At 47.9% G+C, this 20,334-nt stretch overlaps 1 protein-coding gene across 5 annotated transcripts in view; it reads right to left on the bottom strand.

Annotated features, from left to right (window-relative positions):
- The window catches only part of Sipa1l3 (signal induced proliferation associated 1 like 3), a 257,269-nt gene that overhangs the window by 153,252 nt on the left and 83,683 nt on the right, over window positions 1-20,334 (bottom strand). For 4 of the 5 annotated variants that reach the window (XM_029556583.1, XM_029556584.1, XM_008853891.3 and 1 more), the window contains exon 2: window positions 5,504-5,571. The exons of the other annotated variant lie outside the window; for it this stretch is intronic. The gene's annotated coding sequence lies outside the window, so the exon portion shown is untranslated. The remainder of the gene's footprint in view (window positions 1-5,503; window positions 5,572-20,334) is intronic. 5 annotated transcript variants of the gene reach the window in all.

Genomic DNA, 20,334 nt, shown 5'->3' with positions numbered 1-20,334 from the left:
GGTCTACATAGTTCCAGGCCATCTGGGGCTACAGGGAGACCCTGTCACAAACAAACAAACAAATGAACAAACAAACCAACCAGTTAGGTATCTGCTCTGGGAGCCCACAGCCCTGTGGCTACCTGGGTCATGACTCTTATCACTCTGGCCATTGACCTCTGCTAACATGCTCATCTTACAGGGACAAGCACAGAGACACAGAGGAGGAAATGTGTGTTGAACCATCAGCAGACTGACAGGCAGGCGGCAAAGCTGGAGGCCTAGTTCTAAAGAGAATAATTAGAAGCACAGGTACTGTTTGCTTGGAAAGGGAAGCCAGAAGTGGTCTCCCTGGCCATTTGCAAGTCCCCCTTCCCCTCTAGGGGTGTCAAGGAAGACGTAGGGCTGGTGGCACTCCCCAGAACGGGGCCAAGAACAGTGCAAGGGACTTACATACAGGTGTAAAGCAAGACACAGTGATGTATCTGTCTCTTGTTGAGACAATTCAGACAGAGGCTGGTCAATGCGCAGTCTGGCAACTGAGGCCCTTCTGTGAGGAAACACACTGTACAGAGAGCCAGGGCTCTGGAGACAGGCTGCAAGAGACCCACCCAGGTCTGCTGCTCTGTAAGCATCTTTTCTACCTTGTGCTTCAATTTCTGCATCATTACTACAGGGATATGACAGCAGTGATGTCACAGGGCTAGTGCAAGGACAGACTGAGCTCATGCACGGAGAGTGCTTACAGCAGGACCTGGCACAGAGTCAGCTCCCATTAACGTCAATTATTACTGCTTTTCTCCCTATGGAGCTATCACTGCTGACTGTCTTACCGCCTGACTCTCTCCAGTCTCCTTTTCTCTGGCCTCCTCCTCTGGAAAGACTGAAAAGCTGAATTTCCCATCTGCCTTGGAGAGGGGAGGCAATGTGACATAGTTCTGGCCAATGAGATAGAAGTAGAATCTTCTGGAAGATTCTGGGAGTGCTCAGGTGGTCCAGCACTGAAACACGAGTGTCATTGGAGTTGATCCTTCCTTCTTTGTGCTGTCTGAAGCTGAAGTAGCAACCTTGTAACCATGAGAGGAAAAGCCTGGAGAAACAAGGAGGTGCCAAGCCCTGACCCTACCTGGCCCACACTGATGCTGAGGCTGCATGCCTCCAGAATTGCTGTGGCTCACAGTGTAGTCCATATTGGACTGGAACTCAAGATCCTCCTGACTCAATCTCCTGGGTGCTGGCTCACAATTGTGTCAACATCCTCAGCTTCAATTAAGTGTGTGTGTGTGTGTGTGTGTGTGTGTGTGTATGATATCAAGAAAAGGCTTCGTAGCAAGATCCTGTCTTAAAAACCCAAACCTACACACACACATACACAATCTTCATGTGCCAGCTATTGCCACAGCCCTTGGTTGCCCCCAGCTTGATGGTAAGACCCTACTGCTGAAGACAAGACATACTCTGGACTTAGGATTTGGAGCAGTGGAGCTAGAACTGACCTGGAAGCCACCGCCCCTGAAGGCTAGCTCTCATAGCTTTGGAGAACACTACTCAAGCTGGTATATCAATGGATGGTCCAACCCTAACTCCAAGGCCTAAAAACCACATCAAAGGACATTGGTATAACAGTAGCACTGTTATCTTGCAGGTAATCAACAGCTACCTAATCGGACTTAAAGCCCACTCAATGGAAAGCCAGGCATAGTCTTTAATCCCAGCATTCAGGAGATAGAGGCAGGTGGATCTCTGTGAGTTCGAGGCCAGCCTGGTCTACATAGAGAGTTCCAGGATAGCTGGGGCTACAGGGAGACCCTGTCTTAAAAAGACAAAAAAAAAAAAAGCCCACTCAATGGGAGGAAACTCATGTCTGGTACTGTTAAACTTAGTCAAATACACATAGCTGGAGAGGTCATAGATCTTAGAGAAAACCCAAGGCTCTCATATCCCTACACAAATGCAATTTCTTACTATGTGCAAAATATGGATCCTTAAATTTACAGACAAGTATCCCAGTCAGAGATTATTACAGTTACACCACTGGCCACACAGAGATTCTCTGTGAATTACCCAAGCCTAAGTGACACACCTAGGATGCAACCTCTACGCCTAAGACTCACAGAACACAGAACAAGGGATGAAGAGAACACTAATGCATCTTTCAGTTCTCATCAATGAAGCTCCCTTATGCAACAGAGAACCAGGATCACAAAAGGCCACAAATGGCCAAAATGCAGAGAATAAGAGTCGGCAGAGTGTGGGTCCTTGCACAGGTCTCCTATATTAAGGTCCACCCACCCAGGGCTCAGGGACCATTGTGGAAGAGGGGGTGGAAAGACTGTAAGAGCCAGGAAGGAGGTGCATGACCATATGAAAATAATCCTACAGGTGCCTGGGACCCTTCTCATACAAACCTACACCAATGGTGCCAGCATACGTAAGACCCATGCAGACTTAGGCAGATAAAAACCCAGCACAGAACTGTGGAAATGGACAGCAAGCCCCAATCTTAGTCGAAGAATTATTGACAGCTGATTACTGCTGGGTGAGGAAGAGATGATCTTCTTGAAGGGAGAGACTATAGATAGGCTGACTAAATCCCAGGGGATGAACCTGCACTGAGGGACATCTCGGGACACTAACTTTACATGATAGGCCTTAACACAAATGACAGGATCTATGAACTCCAGTGGGGGGATACGGAGGGGTGCCAAAGGGGAAGGGGGTAGAAAGATGATTTTATGTATGAAATACACAAAATTTCAGTAAAAGATTATATATATATACAAAAACCCCTTCATGTGCCACTGAAAATCATCTGATAAAGCACAGTTTTGGTTGGATGAACTAGTAAGAATTTATCATTTTCTCTTCTAGTGGGGGTAAAATATAAGATCTGACAAAATGTAGCATTTTGTACAGGGTACTGATGATCTATATATAGGCTGCCCCTTGGAGAGAGAACACATCTTCCAGTTTTCCACGATTCCCAAAACTCTGTTCAGAAGTGACATGATTTGTCTGTGATCTCCCAGCTGGGAGTGGTCAGTGGAAGAACTGGGTGTAATACCTTGTTCAGAGCCCCTTCAGAGAGGCCTTACTTGATCACCTTGCTTAAAGTACCCCCTTGTGACTCAACATCCCTTTCTTCCTGTGCTGTGCTGCGCTGCGCTAGGCTAGGCTAGGCTAGGCTATCCTATCTATTGCGGGCACTAGGGCTAGAACCTAGGGCCCCGTGAACGCTAGGCAAGTGGGCTGTCAGCCACCTCCCCAGCTTTCATATCTTTTTCCTTTTATTTTCCCTTATCTTCTTTTTAAGATAGAGTCTATTTAGCTCAGGGTGCCCTCCCATTGAAGATCCTCCTGCCTCAGCCTACCAAGTGCTGGGACTATAGGCATGCGTCATCATGCCATGCTCAAAATCTTATTTTTTTTTGTTTGTTTGCCTGTTGTGTTGTTTTGTTTTGTTTTTCAAGGCAGGGAATCCCTCTTTAAGCCCAGGCTGGCCTGGAACTCACTAAGTAGTCTAGGCTGGCCTTAACTGTGAGGTGATTCTCTTGCCTTTGCCTCCCCAGTAAGGGGAGGACAGGCGTGCATCATGCCATGCCGGGCCCTGCCTGCTTCATCTCTACCACCTCTCCACAACTCCTTCCCATCAGACTTGGCCTTGGTTCACTTTTCCTGTCTTGAGTGTTCTGTCCTGCAGTAGAACACCGGCTCCCTTAGGGAAGGATTTTGTTTGGCTCTCGCTGACCCTCCCCCATTCTAAATGAGGTGCTGACATGCATATCTGTGAGGCAAATGAAACAAATGAGCAAAGGAAACCTCAGCGCCTTCCTTCAGCCCCCACATGGGAAAGGTGTCTCGGCTCCTGCAGTGAGAGGCCACGCTAGGATTCATGCTAGGATTCATGAAGAATTCGCAAGTTTTTACCACATTTAAAAGAATGTGCTAGATTAAAGCTTAATTTGTAGTCCATAGAAATTAATGGTAGTCTAATGGTAATGAACCAGTGCCAACTTCCTGGTTTTGATCATGGTGCCACTGAACTTGGTACCATTAGAGAAAGCTGCGTGAAGGACAGATGTGGGAACTCTATAGCATTTTGGCAACTTTTATAATTATGAAATGATGAAAAATGAAAAAGCTGGGCTGGTAAGATGGCTCAGTGGGTAAAGGTACTTGCCACAAAGTCTGATGAGCTGAGTTCAATTCCTGGAACTCCACCTGGTACAAGGAGAGAACCAACTCCTAAGAGCTGTGCTCTAATTTCCACATGTGTGCCATGGTACACACAGACACACAGACATAGACACAGACATATACACACACAAATATGAAAAGCTTTAAGGTTTTTAAAATTTTAATTATTTCTTTAAAATTATGTGTATATGTGTATGCCCATGTGTGGCTTTGTGCACGTGGGTGCAGTGCTGGAATTCCAAGCTGCTGTGAGCAGAGCTACCTGACATGGGTGCTGGAACTGAACTCAGGTCCTCTGGAAGAGCAGCATGTGCTCTTAACCACTGAGCCGTCTCTCCAGCCTGTAAAAAGCTTTTTTTAAACTCAAAGAGCTAACAAAGAATTATGTCAAGAAGCAGTCTCTGACCCCAGAGACCATCCCCACAAACAAACTTCGGGGTTCCAGCCCAGCTTTAGCAAGACAAAAAGCTCTGAGGAGACCCACCCAGTTCCCCTGGATTCACTGATGACCCATAGCTCAACTGCCAGTCCCTATAAATCAGTTGGCATTGCTTCCTGCATCCAGATCTCCCTTCGCCCACATCATTAGGATCTCCAGTCCTTCAGGAACCAGACAACACCCTCCCCAGCACCCTACAACAAAAGCTGGCAACCACATTTGGGAATGCCTTGTTAGGAAACAAAAGGACACATGTCCCAAAACCGATTTCACTGCCTAGAATCCATTAAACAGACACGAAAGATGATGTTTCCTAGCAAAAAAAAAACCCACACCAAATTCCCCCCAATATAACCCACTTACAATGCATACACCCAGCTAAGTATTTGCCACATGTACATGTTTTGTGTATGCATAAAGAGCTACACTGCAGCAGGTGGGGGTGACGATGTTCTGTCTTCCCTACATGGACTCCTTTGTTGGAACTTAAACTACAACAGAGTAGAGTTGATTCTACATGAAACATTAAATTGAATTAAAACAGCAAAAAACCCAACGAAAACACCAAGCACAACTGTATGCTCATGAACACATCTCTGCGGCTCATCAACATTGAGGATGTTCCAAGCATCTGTATACATAGCTCTTTTTTCTTAAACAGCAAAGTGGGCACATGCATGAGAGGAATGCTGTGTGGGGAAGTGGGTATCAGGACACTAGTCAAGGAAGCGACCTCTGAGGGAGAACAGGACAGGATGCCTTCAGGTTATTGGTGGGCAGTGAAGGGACCAGCTCTTTTCTCTGATATTCTTTGCATTTATTTTTTGAACTAATAAAAATACGATGTGTATTCGCTATAAAATTGAAACCAACAGCCACAGTACTCACCCTCAGTATGCTCCGGACACTGGTATACCTTGAGGGTCCCACGAGAGCCAAGGTCAAAGACGGTGCATCTATGGAGAAGGAAATGAAGAGGTCATGCCTCTGGCCAGCTAGCCTGGAGTGTTCCTGCTGTAAGTCTCCACAAACACTGAGGATACACCAATGGCAGGACAGTTTCTGTCTCTCTGTCTTTGGGGAACAGACTTTCTGGTGGAGTAGGGGGAGGGTAAATAAGCACATAACACAAGGCCAAGGGTTGTCAGAAGATGGTGATGGGGCTACTACATCACAGGATGCTGAGGAAGTCTCAGGAGAGGAAAGACACCTGAATAGGTTAGATCACAAACTAAGACTACTGGAGAAAGCTTACAGGCCACAGGAACAACCAGTGCAAAGGCCCTGAGGTGGAGGGGCTCTGGGCACATGTGTACGAGGAACACTTTGGGAGGTCAGCGGCCAGAGTGGCTGGCACCATGTGAGTGAGGACAAGCAATGGAATGGAAGGCATGGAAGCATGGGACACATGAAGGGCCACCTCAGGAACATTATTTCAGAGAGCTCTATGCAGAGGAATGACAGACAAATGGGATTTTTCTGACATAACTCAAGGTGCACGGATATTGGTATGGTTGTATAGCTTGAATGGATATTTTTTAAATGTGTATATAATGGGAGGGGCACGTGCCATGGATGTATGTGTGGATATCAGACAAAGCTTTCAGGAGTCAGTTCTTTCCTTCCACCTTTATGTGGGTGTAACTCAGGGGATCAAATTCAGGTCATCAATCAGGGCTTTACCTGCTAAGTCATTTCAGTAGCCCAAGGCTAAGAAGTGATAGGGACCAGCATTAGGCTAGCCCTGGGCCACAAGATCTAAAAGGACAACCCACAACCGTCCACACTGAATGAATGTGCAAGATAACAAAAGAAACCAATCATAGTCAGAAATCAAAATACCTAAAACAAAACCAAGTCAGAAATAAGGAAACCTGTGCACACTTGCTTTCCTTTTTCATTTAATTTCTTCCTTTTCTGTCTGTGTGTGATAAAGCCTCACTCTGCAGCTTAGGCTGGCCTCAAATATAGTCTGAGTGCTGGGATTACAGCTGTGCACCACCGTGCTGGCCGCATCCACGCGTCTTGATCGGTGCTTTAAATGATGAGACCTAGTGGTGTGCACAGCAAGGACAGCAATTCAGAAGTACGCTACAGAAAGGACATGTAACTTTTTCCCAGCCAACTTCATGATCCTTTAAGTGTCCATCTTTCAAGGGTTCACAGACCCAAGATTAAAAACCCGTAAACTAGGACAAAGGGGGCTCAGTGGTAGAGCACCTGCCTAGAACCCACCAGTGAGGGACTAGGGTGTGGCTCAGTGGTAGAGCACCTACCTAGAACCCACCAGTGAGGGGTTGGGGTGTGGCTCAGTGGTAGAGCACCTGCCTAGTATATACAAGGCCCTAGGTTCCATTCTGAGCACCAAAACCACACACACACACACACACACACACACACACACACACACACACACGAACCCCAGAAGCAAAACTTCTCACACTAAGTCTGGGGAGAAGCAAAAGTGACGCAGGTTCCAGGAGGAGAGGAGGCAGGTAGTGGGGCATGCTGGGCAGATTCCGATTGAGCCTTGGGAACAGAGTACGGGACGAGGTCCTGGTTGACCACCCAGACACCTCCCTCCCTGGGTCTGCACTCAGAGCCATGCCTTCTCAGCTCAGTACACAGAATACCCATGTGAATGACTGCATCATGGGCTGGGGTGGGGGCGAGACTGGAGTGTGACCCACCTGCCCTGGTGATGAAGTCTCGGCACCACTTTCCCTGTTCCTGGTTGGGGAGCCAGGTGAGGTGAGCTGAGCAATAACCACCAGCCCCAGGACAGGTGAAGCAACTTTGTGCAAAGGGATGCATAGTGCAAAGGAGCACATCTGCCTGGGGCGAGTACACAGTGAATAGGCTGAGAGGCTGCCCTGGAAATGCCAGTGAAGGAGGCCTAAAGGGCAAGTTCAACCAGCGCCAAGACCCAGAGCTTCCTGAGACTGCTTGGGGTAGGATGGGGGGATGTCGTTGGAGGTGCCTCAGCAGCTCTGCATGCCCATGGCCCTGATCCATCCATCACAGACTGAGCACCTCACTTTGCACAGGTTTGGAACAAGAACAGAATCCCAGAAAAAGAATGGTAGGGGTAGCCACATCCTGGCAGGGACAAATGGGCTGACAGCCTTCTCTTGTCCATCACAGGGACTGGCTGTTGGAGAGCTGTGGTCCCAGCAGGCCAATTATAGATCTGGCCTTACATCTACTCATGAAGCTGCCAGGGGCTGCCTCCTGCCCCTTCCCTGAGGAAAAACAACAACAACAACAACACAGACCAATGCAGAGTTGGGTTGGGGGGCTGGGGGGAGATAGCACCCCGGCAACCTCAATAAGGCCCTGGATCCCGCCATTCCTGATGTCACTGTTAGCCAGCTCTCCCAGGCTGAGCCTGTGCATTCCCTCTTTTACATAAGTAGGACGGCCTTAATTTCTATTTGTTCATACAACCAAATGGCTCCCAACTAACAGAGAAGAGCAGAGGCTGCTGTTCTTACTGATTCCCAGAGCTCACTACCAGGCCATTTAGGGAAGTAGCAAATAAAATTAGGAACAGTCACTATACATAGAAACAGCAACTACAGGAAAACACATACTTCAAAAGAGAGGAGCAGCCCCTTGGGTTCTTGCCATTCCTCAGCTGGCCTATGAAGCCCTAACAGTTTTGACTCTCAAGATGTTCGGCAGGGCAGGAGGGAATCAGAAGAACTCAGACTGCTTTCCTTTATCACCATCAGACTTCCCATAAATAAATTCCTGGGATGATCAGGAAGCCCCTGTAATAAAGCTCTTGTAAAATTTTAATAGGGCCTTTTAAATTGCAACGAAAATTACTTTTCTGCCACTCTAATTTTTTTCCCTTCCTCCAAAGTGGTGCATGGTTTTTGTTTTTGTTTTTCTTTTTAGATAGGCTCTCACTATGTAGCACAAGTTGGCCTGAATTCAGAATCCTCCTGCTTTGTGTTGGGACTCCAGGAGGGCACCCCTGAGCCTAGCTGCAAATGGTTTTTTAAGGGCACCTGTGGTAACAGGCCAGGAACCTGTGCCCAGTAAGAAGCTGTGGAGGCCCATCTGCCTGGGGTCACTCACACAGTGAACAGAAAAATGAGAGGCTGCCCTAGAAATAGCAGTGAAGGAGGGCTACAGGGCAAGTTCAACCAGAGCCAAGATCCTGAGCTTCCTTAGACTGCCTGGGAGGGGAGGAGGTCCTTGGAGGTGTCTCAGCAGCCCTGCACGTCCACAGCCCTGGTCCATTCATCAGGCTGAGCATCTCACTTTGCACAGGTTTGGAACATGAACAGAGTCCCAGAAAAAGAATGGTAGGGGTAGCCATATCCTGGCAGGGACAAATGAGTCCCCTCCATCACAGGACTTGTTCTTGGAGAGCTGTGGTCCCAGGGACTCTGGGAATTTTGCCACTGAGATGAAATGGTAGACAGGGACCAGCCAGGGCTTAACTTGCCATCCTGGAGGCAAGTTCTTGGTAAGAATACTTGAATGATGACTCTAGTCAGGCCAGTTCTGGGGTTTTCAAGTCCTTGAGCTATTAACTTCCCTTTACAGTTTAAGTCAAGGATATTCTGTGGTAACAGGAAAAACAGTAGGAAGGGACCCAAACAGACTGCAGAGCGTGCCTTTGTATCTCAGTGAACAAGACCCTTTGAAGAAGCCATGCTGCATCTACGCCAGAGACCACTCCTAAGGCCTGTTCCTCTAGCAACTGGGGAAGGAGCTCTCTAGTCTGATCTGTCCACTAGACCAGTAAGGACACTGTGGTGGTTTGAGGGTTCCCCATATGCTCAAAGAACTTGAACACTTGGCAGGTTGGTAGCACTGTTTGGGGAAAGACATGGAAGTTTTAGGAGGTGTGGACTTCCTGGAGGAAGCAGCACACCAGTGGCTCTGAGGGTTCATAGACCCGTCCCATTTCCAGCTACTCTTTGTGAGCTTCCTGAGCTGTTTAAAGATGGTAGCCCTCAGCCTCTGTTCCTTGTACCTCTGCCTCTGCCGCCATGCCACACTATGATGGACGCTTAGCCCTCCAGAACTGGAAGCCAAATCCACTTCCTTCCATAAGTTGCCTTGGTAATGGTGTTTTATCATGGCAACAGAAAAGTAACTAATATAGGCACTGAGGTTCAGGATGTGCAACAGCTTGTCTGAGGCCCAGGGTGAGCTCAGTCCCCAGGGAGAATGCTGAGGGGCTGCAGAGGCAGGAAGTGAGGCCCCAAGCCTCTAGCTTACTACTTCACCAGCTCACTGCAGCTCCTTTGTTTACAGGGAAGTGCCTGACGAGGTATCACAATTCCATAATCACTATGCTGAAGCCCAATCTTTTGGGGTTATCTGTAGGTTAGTGACCTGGATTTTGGTTCTTATTGAAATCCTTTGAAGCAGGCACGGTCACGGGGGCTGGGTGCGAGGGCTGCACTTGTTCCTGGATGCCTAGGGTGAGGCTCTCCTGACCCCCAGGTTAGGCAGCAAGCTTGGCCTTCCCTCCTCCAACATTTGTGGACCAGGGTTTCCTAGTCACCTTCCTTATTTCCATCTCAGCTCCTGTGCAGGGATCTCCACACACTATTCCAGCTGTGGTTCTGGAATGACCCCAAAAGTTTAGTATGGATTGGAGGCTTAGTCCTCAGCCAGGTGCTACTGTCAGGCGATGGAACCCTGGAGAGGCGTGGCCTCGTGGGAGGTCTTAGGTCACAGGGCCATGCCTTTGAAGGAGATTCCAGTTTCTTTCCCTTTCTTCCCCTTTCCCCTCCTTCTCTGCAGTCTCATGATGTAATTCAGGCTGGCTATGAATTTGGAATCCTGCTGCCTCTGCCTTGGGTGCTGAGACGACAGGCATATGTCACTATGCCTCTCTTTTTGAGTAGGTTCTCTCCTTTCAGCATGTGGGACCCAGGGACAGAACCTGGGTTGTAAGGCTTCAGCAGCAAGGAGCTCTCCCGCTGAGCCATCTCACTGGCTCTGACCCTCTTTTCTTTGAGGTTAAGCAGCTTCCTCCATCATGTAAACACACCGTGATGTACTGCTACCTCACCACAGGCCCCAAACCAAAGAGTGACACCTCAGGAACTGTAAGCCAAAATAAACCTTTCCTCTTTGTATGTTCATTGTCTTGAGTAGTTTGATGCAGTAATGCAAAGCTAATTAAAACAACTCCCTTTTACCTGGTAATCGTCAAGAAAGAAGAGATACCTAATCCAAATGGTCCAAGATGTGGCTGCTGCTGGTACCTGGACAGGATCACTACGTTGCTAGGACCAAGTCAGAGATGAGAGGAACCCCTTCCCCCATGTGTGTCTGTCTGTCTGTCTCTGTCTCTCTCCACAGAGTCTCACTATAAAGCCCAGGTTGGTCTCAAATCTGAGAACCTCCTGCCTCAGGCACTGGGTGCTGGTGAGTGGTGTACATCACTATGCTTGCCTGGCCAGATACCCACTCTTAGTGGGTGTGGGTGTCATGAGATGTAACCATGCAGCCAGCTGTGTAAGTGGCTTGTCTGGGCATTACAAGCTGAATGGAGATGCACGCCCCCTGTGGCCTTCCACCATGAACTGCGTTTCCCTTCCCAGACTTCACCAGAGCATCACTTTGGGCACAGGGAGTAACCTACCAATCAAGGGGCTTGATGGTGCTTCATTCAGAGGTGATGCCCAGCACATCCAGCCCCATCCCAACTTTGGAATATCAACTGGGGAAAAGATCTGTTCATTCAACTGCCTCTACCCACATTCCAACAAAGAAAAGCTGACAAGGGAAGAAGGGCTCTGCCTTGGGAAAATCTAGGCCCTCAACAGCCACTCAGCCCATGTTGCAATTAATCATGTTTTCTCTTATGACCTATATTCTATTAATAAGCTGCACTAGCGATTCAGCGTGCTCTTTCTTTGAATGGATGCCATCCTTGATAACTACAGCTGGATCAATGGCTTCAAGGACCTCACCTCTCACTGCCTGTGCTCCTGGCTGACCTGCCTCTGAAGTTAGTGTGTGGGATGGGGCCCAGAGCACAGAGCTACAAGGACTACCCTGCCAGGGGACGGATGGTTTCCTGCCTACAGCCCAGCCCAGGTAGGCCTCTGCATAACTCACAGACAGACCTCTGCAAAGAAGCTGCTCAGAGAAAACAACACTGTGTGACCATTTTATATGCAGCAGATTGGCCAAAATGTCAGTCTGATACCACCAACTGTGCTAGTGTTTGGAGTGAGGGGAACTCTCAGTCACTGTGGGTGGCAACAGAGCTGGAACAAATGTTTTGTAAAAGAAATTTGGCAATTTCTTGTCTTGTTTTGCAACAGAGTCTTGCTATGCAGCCCAGGCTAGCCTCAAAATTTCCATCTCCTAGCCTTGGCTCCCAAGTGCTGGGACTACAGGTGGGTCAGTACTCCCAGCTCAACAACTCTTATATAAAGTAACTCCAGTGACAAGTTCACTCTCAGCTGCTGACTGGTGTCCAGGGATCTGAGTTCAAGCATAAATTTTGTGTTTTGATTTAACTATACGCAAAGCACTCCTTTAAACTCTTGATAACTGAGTCCTTGAAACAACCCTTGAAATTTCCTCTAGGGTCCTTGTTCTTTTTGTTTGTGAGACAGGGTCTCACGTAGCCCAAGATTGCTTTGGACTCACTATGTAGCTGAGGATAACCTTGAACTCTGGATCTACCTCTCAAGTGCTATGATTATAGGTCTGTACCATGATACCTGGCAGGATCTCAATTCATTCTTTAAGGCAGGATCTCATGTATCCCAGGCTGACCTCAAACTCTCTGTGCAGCTTAGGATGACCTTGAACTCCTGATCCTCCTACCTCTGCCTCTAGAATGCTGTGATTACAAGAGTAAGTCACCATATTTGGTTCATGTGGTGCTGGGGATCGAACCCAGGCCTTCATGCATGTGAGGCAGCACTCTAGGAACTGAGCTACATACCCAGCCAGGATCCCTACTCTTTTCCCCTATTATTTATTTATTTATTTATTTATTTATTTATTTATTTATTTATTTATTTATTTATTTATTTATTTATTTATTTATTTATTTATTTATTTATTTATTTATTTATTTATTTATTTATTTATTTATTTATTTATTTATTTATTTATTTATTTATTTATTTATTTATTTATTTATTTATTTATTTATTTATTTATTTATTTATTTATTTATTTATTTATTTATTTATTTATTTATATTTATTTGTGTGTGTGTGTGTGTGTGTGTGTGTGTGTGTAGGTCAGAGGACAACTTGAAGGAGTTGGTTCTCTCTTTCTACCATGTGGGTTCCAGAGATGGAACTCCTATCATCAGACTTAGTAGCAGGCACCTTTACCTGCTGAGCCATCTCTGGCTCCATTCTTAACAGACCAGAAAAATTTGAGTACTGAGAAGAACTTTGCCTAAGGTTACACAGTAAATATGTGTCAGGGCTGAGAGAACCCAGGAGATCTAGCTCCCAAACCAACAACGTAGCAAGGGAGAGAATGGGCTTATCCTTGACCCCACTCCCCGTACAAGACACATTAATGGCTCAAAGACCTAAATGGGAGCAGAAAAACTCAGCATGCTTCACAGCATCCTAACTGTGGGGCTGCCATGGTGCCATTTTTGTTTGGTTTTTGTTTTGCTTCAGTTTATTTGAGACAGGATCTCACTACGAAGCGTAGGCTGGCCTGAGACTTACTATGTAGACTAGGCTGATACTGAACTCACAGAGATCCAGCTGCCTCTGCCTTCCAAAGTACTGAGCTCAAGGGTGTGCACCACCATGCCTGATTTCTTATTCAAAGATTCTGGGAAGAGACTGCTTTCCTAGGAGAAAGTCTTTTGCTCCTTTGCTGATCTGACTTTTTCCAGTTTGGAATGCTGATGTGAGAGCTGAATTTGAGACAGTCCCTGCTTGTCTCTAGAAGAGATGAGCTCCCACTGGCCACTTGGCTTCCCGGCCAAGGTGGTGGCAAGAGTCTGGGCCATGCTGGAGGTGACCTGGGGGCTCCTCCCTCCAGTGCTGTTCTATGACATAGATGACCACATGGGGGCTGAAGTGACAGTGCCACCTATGTACTGGGAAACTCAGGTCAAATGCATGAGGCACCTGACAACCAGGCTCCAGGTGCCACAGCTGGTCCATCACACTGCCAGCCATTTGCTGAGAGCCATGGGCATGGCCTGGAAAGTGTCTCAAAGAGATGGACTCTGGGAATAAAACAAAACAAAGCAAAACTGGTCAGAAGCACCTGGAAAGGCAGTGTAGTGTCTGATAATTTTCAGGAGACCTGAACTGGGCCCAGCTTCATTCTCCTCCCAGCCTTTTAGAGCTGTCAGAGTGAAGGTCACCTTAAGGCTAAGCCCACCCTCGGCACATCTGCACTTGCTCTGCTGGCCCCAGCCAGGGAAATCCACAGAGCTCACGGATCCTTTCTCCTCCTGTCACCAGCCATTTGCTGGATGTGCCAAGAGTTAAGCCTCTTCCTGTACTCCAATGAAAACAGCTTGTCAGTGTGACTTCCACTGCCGGGCGCGTTTCCACAAAGCACTCTCCGGCCCAGCTAATCAGATGGAAGTTAGGACAGTGGTCAAGTCACCAAAATAGGTCAGGTTTTGGTTTTTAATCCTCTTATTCATAATACAGTCAAAGGGAAGAATGAGGGAAAACCATTACCAGTGAAAACATCTACAGTTAATTAACCCCTGAGTTTCTTCATCTATAAAGTGGGGATAATAGGGGTTTGGGGAGAAGTTTAAAAAAAAAAAAAGACTCTGTGACATGTTCACAGCAGGATCTGTCATCAGAAAGTACTTAAAGATGGGAGCTACTGTTGTTCCTATTGCTGCCAACACAGTGGGACTTTCACTAATCTCAAAGTCCCATCCCCAGATCAATCAGACACAAAGAAACTGCCTGGCCCCAATTCTGGCCTCTCGGAAAAAAGTGGGCTGAGGGTCCAAGACAGGGAACAGTAGAAGCTGCGTGGCTTACGGGATTGTGGGAAGAAAACAGTCCCATTGCCATGGCCAACTGCCCACCCACTAGCTGTTCTTCCCTTCCAAGTCTACATTTCCTAACCTCTCTTGCGGCCAGGAGAGGCCATAACGGTTATGGGGTAGCTGCTGTGGAACTGTGAAGAAAATTCCTCCCCTGAAACAAAGCTGAGCGGTGATCTTTGGCTTATGCTCACCCCATTCCCACCTGAACTACAGATTCATTGGTCTGGCTACAGAAGCCATAGCAGGCTCTGAGAACTTGGTGGCAGGGGTGGGGAAGCAGCAGGATCTCTGAACAAACCATCCGGCTTCTGCGATGACACCGAGCAGCCACGTCGGCCCCAGATGTCATCTCTAGACATTTTACCCATGAGAGAAACCACCCTCTGTTGAGTTGACACCATAATTTTTTCTGATCTCTGTTACTGGCAGCTTTTTGTTTTATTTTGTTTTGAGACAGGTTCTCGCTGGCTGGCCTGGAGTTCACGATGTAGACAGGTTGGCCTCAAATTTGTAATCCTCAGCCTCTGCCTGAGTGATAGAATGAATCACAGGCATGCACCACCACTCCTGGCTTCCACAGCCCTTTGAAATATGCTGTTCAGATAACACTGAGTTCCTCCACACCAGATGAACAGCCAGAGAAACCCAGTTGGCACAGGCCTGCCATTTAAGGCATCCTCATACTCCAGGTCCCTAGTTTTTCCAGAACACCAGGGAAAAAGCTACACACATCAGTCCCCAGAATTCTGCTCAGAATGTCACTACGCATGTTATCAGGAAGTGAGTATGTTGAGTCATTCATGAAACAACTCTTGAGCACTGCCCTACGATGGACATGGCAAGGTAGAGAACTGGAAATGGTAAACAATGCCAGATACACACAGGCCCTCAAAAAGCTTATAGTCCCAGATAATGCATAGAAAATACATAGGCAAACATGTGCCTACGTGAGTACAAGTGCTGAGAAGTACCATGTGGGAAACCAACATGACCTCAAACCCAGAACTGAAAAGGGAAGAGGAAACTACATGAAGACGATGTCCATGAACTGCATAATGGTTACGCAAAATTACCGTGCATGCATACCCAGAGTACTAGTCTGTCATGAAAAGGAATGAAAGGCTGATTCATGCACAATAGAGATGAGTCTTGAAAACAGGATGCTCAGTGAAAGGAGGCAGATGCAGATGGCCACAGATTATAGGACTCATTTTGTGTAAAGTGTCCAGAGTAGACACATTCATAGGAACAGAGATTAGTAGTTAATCAGAAGCTGTGATACAGGAAATTGGTGGGTACAAGGTCTCCTTTTGGGTTGTGGAGAATGTCCCAGAATTACGATATTGGTGATAGTTGTATAACCAACTAATACATTGAAAACTACTGAAAGAACACTTTTGGGAAGAGAGGGGGTACTAGGGATGGAACCTAGGGGTCTCATGCAGGGTAGGCAAGCATTCTACCACTAAGCTACATCCCCCGTCCTTCCACCAACACACACTTTGTATTTTGAGACACTAACTTGCCCGGCCCACCTTGAACTTGCCCTGTAGCCCTGGCAGGCCTTAAAATCTCAATCCTCCTGCCTCAAGCTGGAACCACAAGCCTGTACCACCAGGTCCATCTTGAATTATATACTTTTAGTATGTGAATTATATTTCAAAACACAAGGGAGGGAGCTGCTGCAGGATCAGGAAGCACTTGCCTATGGTCAGCCAGTCAGCACTGAGAATACAGTCATGGCTGGGGAAGGACCAACTTGACCTTTAGGTGTGACCCAAAAGGGTCATGAACCTCAACATGTGCCTTCTGAGGGGAACACAAGACCTTAAGGGAAATGTGTTCTTACCCTAGAAGCAGAAGGCGCAAAGTAAGGGAAGGAGATGCAGAGCCCCACTGAGAACGGTCTGGGCCCCATAGCTGGAGACCAGGGTGCTGAGGGTCCCCTGGGATGGTCCAGTGAGAAAGTCCTGTGGAAATGTAGCCACTTGCCATGTATTTAAGGATCGGCAGATACAGCATCCATGGTCCCTGGCACCCAGGAACATATTCGCCTCTCTTCATCAACAGATGCCCAGGAGAGCTTCAACACTAATGTCATGGCTCCCACCTGTGGCCCTGACACACTGACTGGCAGGTGAGGTTTGCTCTGCCCACAGCTGAGGGCACTGCAAGTCCCCAGCTAGTCACGTGTCTACCCCTCCCTCAACAGCCAATGGTATGGATATGTCCCATTACCTCCACCATTCCTTAGAAGTGGATATCTGTTTTATTTGCAGAGTTTGTTTTTTGTTTTTCCACCGTGACAACGCTGGCATAAATATCTCTTTGTGCTGGGGCTACTTTTTCTGTAGGGCACTGTTGCAGGCCTGGCAGGGTCAGGGCAAAGACTATGGACTGGAATACTGCACTATGAGCCCATGTCCAAGTCACGTAGAGCTGCCTGCCTTTTTATTACTTGTCTTTGGAAAACATCTGAAAGGATGTCTGGGGAGGGGACCAGGGGGACAGGGGATGGGGACAGCGTACATCTTTCTGGTTTCTTCTGAATGTTTTAAAACATGCATGGTCTGCTCATTCAAAGAAATAAGAAGCCCCTCCCCCACTGTCTTCTGAAAAGGTCATAATGATTCACACATCCTCCAGCAGCCAGGGAGACTGAGCTCATTAACGACCTATATATTTCTCGTCAAGGTTGTTTCACCCCCTTTTCTTCTCCTTTTTTTTAAAACCTAGAATGAGCTGAAATATGCCACATTTCTCCTTCTCAAGATCAGCAGTTCCCTCCTAGTCTCCAGCCTGTGGGGACGCAGTGAACTCCCAGAGATGCTAATTTGGACAAGGAGCCTGGCCATACATTCCAGGCCAGGGCTGCAGCCAGGTCTTCAGGCCTCCAGGTGCTGGTGGCAGGAAGAGGGAACAGGGCTTCACTCTCTCCTCACAGGCTATTTTCAACTCACCCCAGCTGAGCTGCCCTCACTAATTGGGTGACAAAGAGTTCCTCAAATGCTTGAAGCCCCTCAGAAAGGGTGAGGCAGGCCTGCAGCAGCCAACAGGATCTGCACTCTGAGGAACAAGGCCAGAGGAACCAGAGGGAAAGGGACAAAGCCTGAGGGAGAATCGACTCACACAAATACTTCCTCCAATGCTGGCCGAGAACCAGACGCCTGGCCAGCAGCTGCTGAGCCCCTGGGAACAGGAACCAAAGGCTGATTTGAGTTCAGCCATGGGAGCTGGAACTCTGTGCTTACTTGGGGAAGGTGGGGGACGGAAGTGGGCTTGTCTCAAAGGAAAAGTAGCTCTGGGGACAGCAGGGCATAGAAGAACATGAGGGAATGTCCACACGGCCAGCAGCTCCCTGTGTCCATATCATCTGAGCTGAGCTGGGAAGTGCAGCCCAGCTGTGGTAGGGAATGCCCCCCCGCCCTCAATGCTTCTAGATTCAGCCTAGAGTGGAGACTAGAGTTGCCTGTGGACACGACTATCCATCAGCAGGGACCAGTCTAACCAAACTCTGAGGTGACATACGGCAGGCTTTGTCCTTCCTTCCTTATTCTGCAAGCCTGCTGCCAAAGGCTGCAAAATATATACAGATCTAAGCCAGGCGTGGTGGCGCATGCTTTTAATCCCAGCACTCAGGAAGCAGAGGCAGGTGGATCTCTGTGAGTTCAAGGCTAGCCTGGTCTACACAGTGAGTTCCAGGCCAGCTGGGGTTACAAGGAGATCCTGTCTCAAAAAGACCAAAAAAACAAAAACAAAAACAAAACACACACACACACACACACACACACACACACACACACACACACACACAGAAATCTGTTTCCATTTCTCCCTTCCAGGGCACCACCACCATCGCTCACTTGGACAACACCATCGGATCCCATCTGGTCTCACGCTCATGCCTGCTTTCCTAGATTCTACTCCACAGCCAGCCAGGGAGATCAGACCAAACAAGGACCACAGCTGGTGGCTTCCTCACTTCAATCCCTCAACATCGCAGTAGCGCACACCTGTTCCCTGTACTGAACTGAAGTGGGAGGCTCACTTGAGCCCGGGAATTAGAGGCCTCTCTGACCTCATCTTACCCCCTCTACTCATCACCCCCACCCCCCACGCTGGCTGTTCTCTTCTGAATTAACTGCTGGCTCAGGGTCTTTGCACACTTTTTCTCTGGTCATTCTCTAAGCTGGCTTCTTGCCAGTCAGGTCTCCCTCTGAATGTCCCCTCCTCAGGCAGGCCTTCCATCAGCACCCCAGCTGAGGTGGCTCCTATTTCACCCCACTGCAACTCCGTACAAAACATTTGCTGTGGTTGCTGTTACTCCTTATCTCCCTTGGCAGTGTGGAAGGGAACAGAGCACGCAGGACCACCCTGCCCGAACTCAGGCCTGGGGGCTGTGTCAGTAAGAAAACTTTCTTCTTTTTAAAAATCACACTTATTTTATTTATTTATTATTTTTTAATGTGTAAGAGTGTATTGCCTGCATGTGTGTTACTGCACCTGTGTCGTGCGGAGCCTGTGGCGGTCAGAAGAGAGCGTCGGATCCCCTAGAACTGAAGTTATGGACAGTTGTTAGCTGCCATGTGGGTGTTGGGAACCAAGCCCGAGTCTTCTGCAAGAGCAGCCAGTGCTCTTAACCGCTGAGCCATCTCTCCAATCCTGTGAGCTAGCTTTCTATTACTGTGATAAAACACTGACCAAAACCAGCTTGGGGAGGAAGGAATTTATTTCACCTTCTGCTTACAGATCATCATGGAGGGAAGCAGGGCAGGAGCTCAGGGCAGGAACGAAAGGACAGACCACAGAGGAATGCTTAGTGCTTCGCTCTCTGACCTGTGCTCGGACTTTCTCTTTTGATTTGTAATTTTTAATTTTATGTGTATGAATATATTGCCTGTGTGTAGGCAGGCACACCCATGTCATACAATGCCCACAGAGGTCAGAAGAGGGCACAGGATCCCCTGGAACTGGAGCTATGGGCAGCTATTAGCTACCATGTGGGTGCTGGGAACCTATCCTGGGTCCTCTGCAAAAGCAGTCAGTGCTCCTAACTGCTGAGCTATCTCTCCAGCACCCAGGATGCTTTCTTATACAACACAACCCAGGACCACCTACCCCGGGGTGTCATCACCCACAGTGGGCTGGGCTCTCCTACATCACTCAATCAAGAAAATGCCTCACAAGACATGTCCACAGGCCAATCCAATGGAGGCAATTCCTCAACTGAGGCTCCATCCACCCAGGTGTGTCAAGTTGACAACTGAAGCCATCCAGCACAGGGATGGTACAAAAAGCAAACACATATTAGACAATGAGACATGAGCCGTGAAGAAAAAACCTGGACAGAAAGTGACAGGAAGGGTCATTTAGACAGTGTTCAGAAAGGCCTCTCTGTAGTGATGTTACAACCATTGAAGCAGAGTCCTGAATCAATTATATTTAACACAAATATGTATAATTTTGGATATATGTGTACATTCATATACATACAGGCACATATTACACACACAAATATATTTTCCAATTTTTTTTTTTTTTCTGGTGCTGGGGATGGAACTAAGGGCTTTATATATGCCAGGCAAGTACTCCTCCCCTGAGCCACACCCCAGCCCCTCCCTGGGGGATTCTAGGCAGGGGCTCTACCACTGCCAGCCTCTCACTGGGGGATTCTAGGTAGGTGCTCTACCACTGCCAGCCTCTCACTGGGGGATTCTAGGTAGGC

The sequence above is a fragment of the Nannospalax galili genome, unplaced genomic scaffold (genome assembly GCF_000622305.1).
Source record: "Nannospalax galili isolate Female #2095 unplaced genomic scaffold, S.galili_v1.0 scaffold886, whole genome shotgun sequence".
In the NCBI taxonomy this organism is placed as follows: Eukaryota; Metazoa; Chordata; class Mammalia; order Rodentia; family Spalacidae; genus Nannospalax; species Nannospalax galili.
This window is presented reverse-complemented; position numbering and strand designations above follow the sequence as displayed.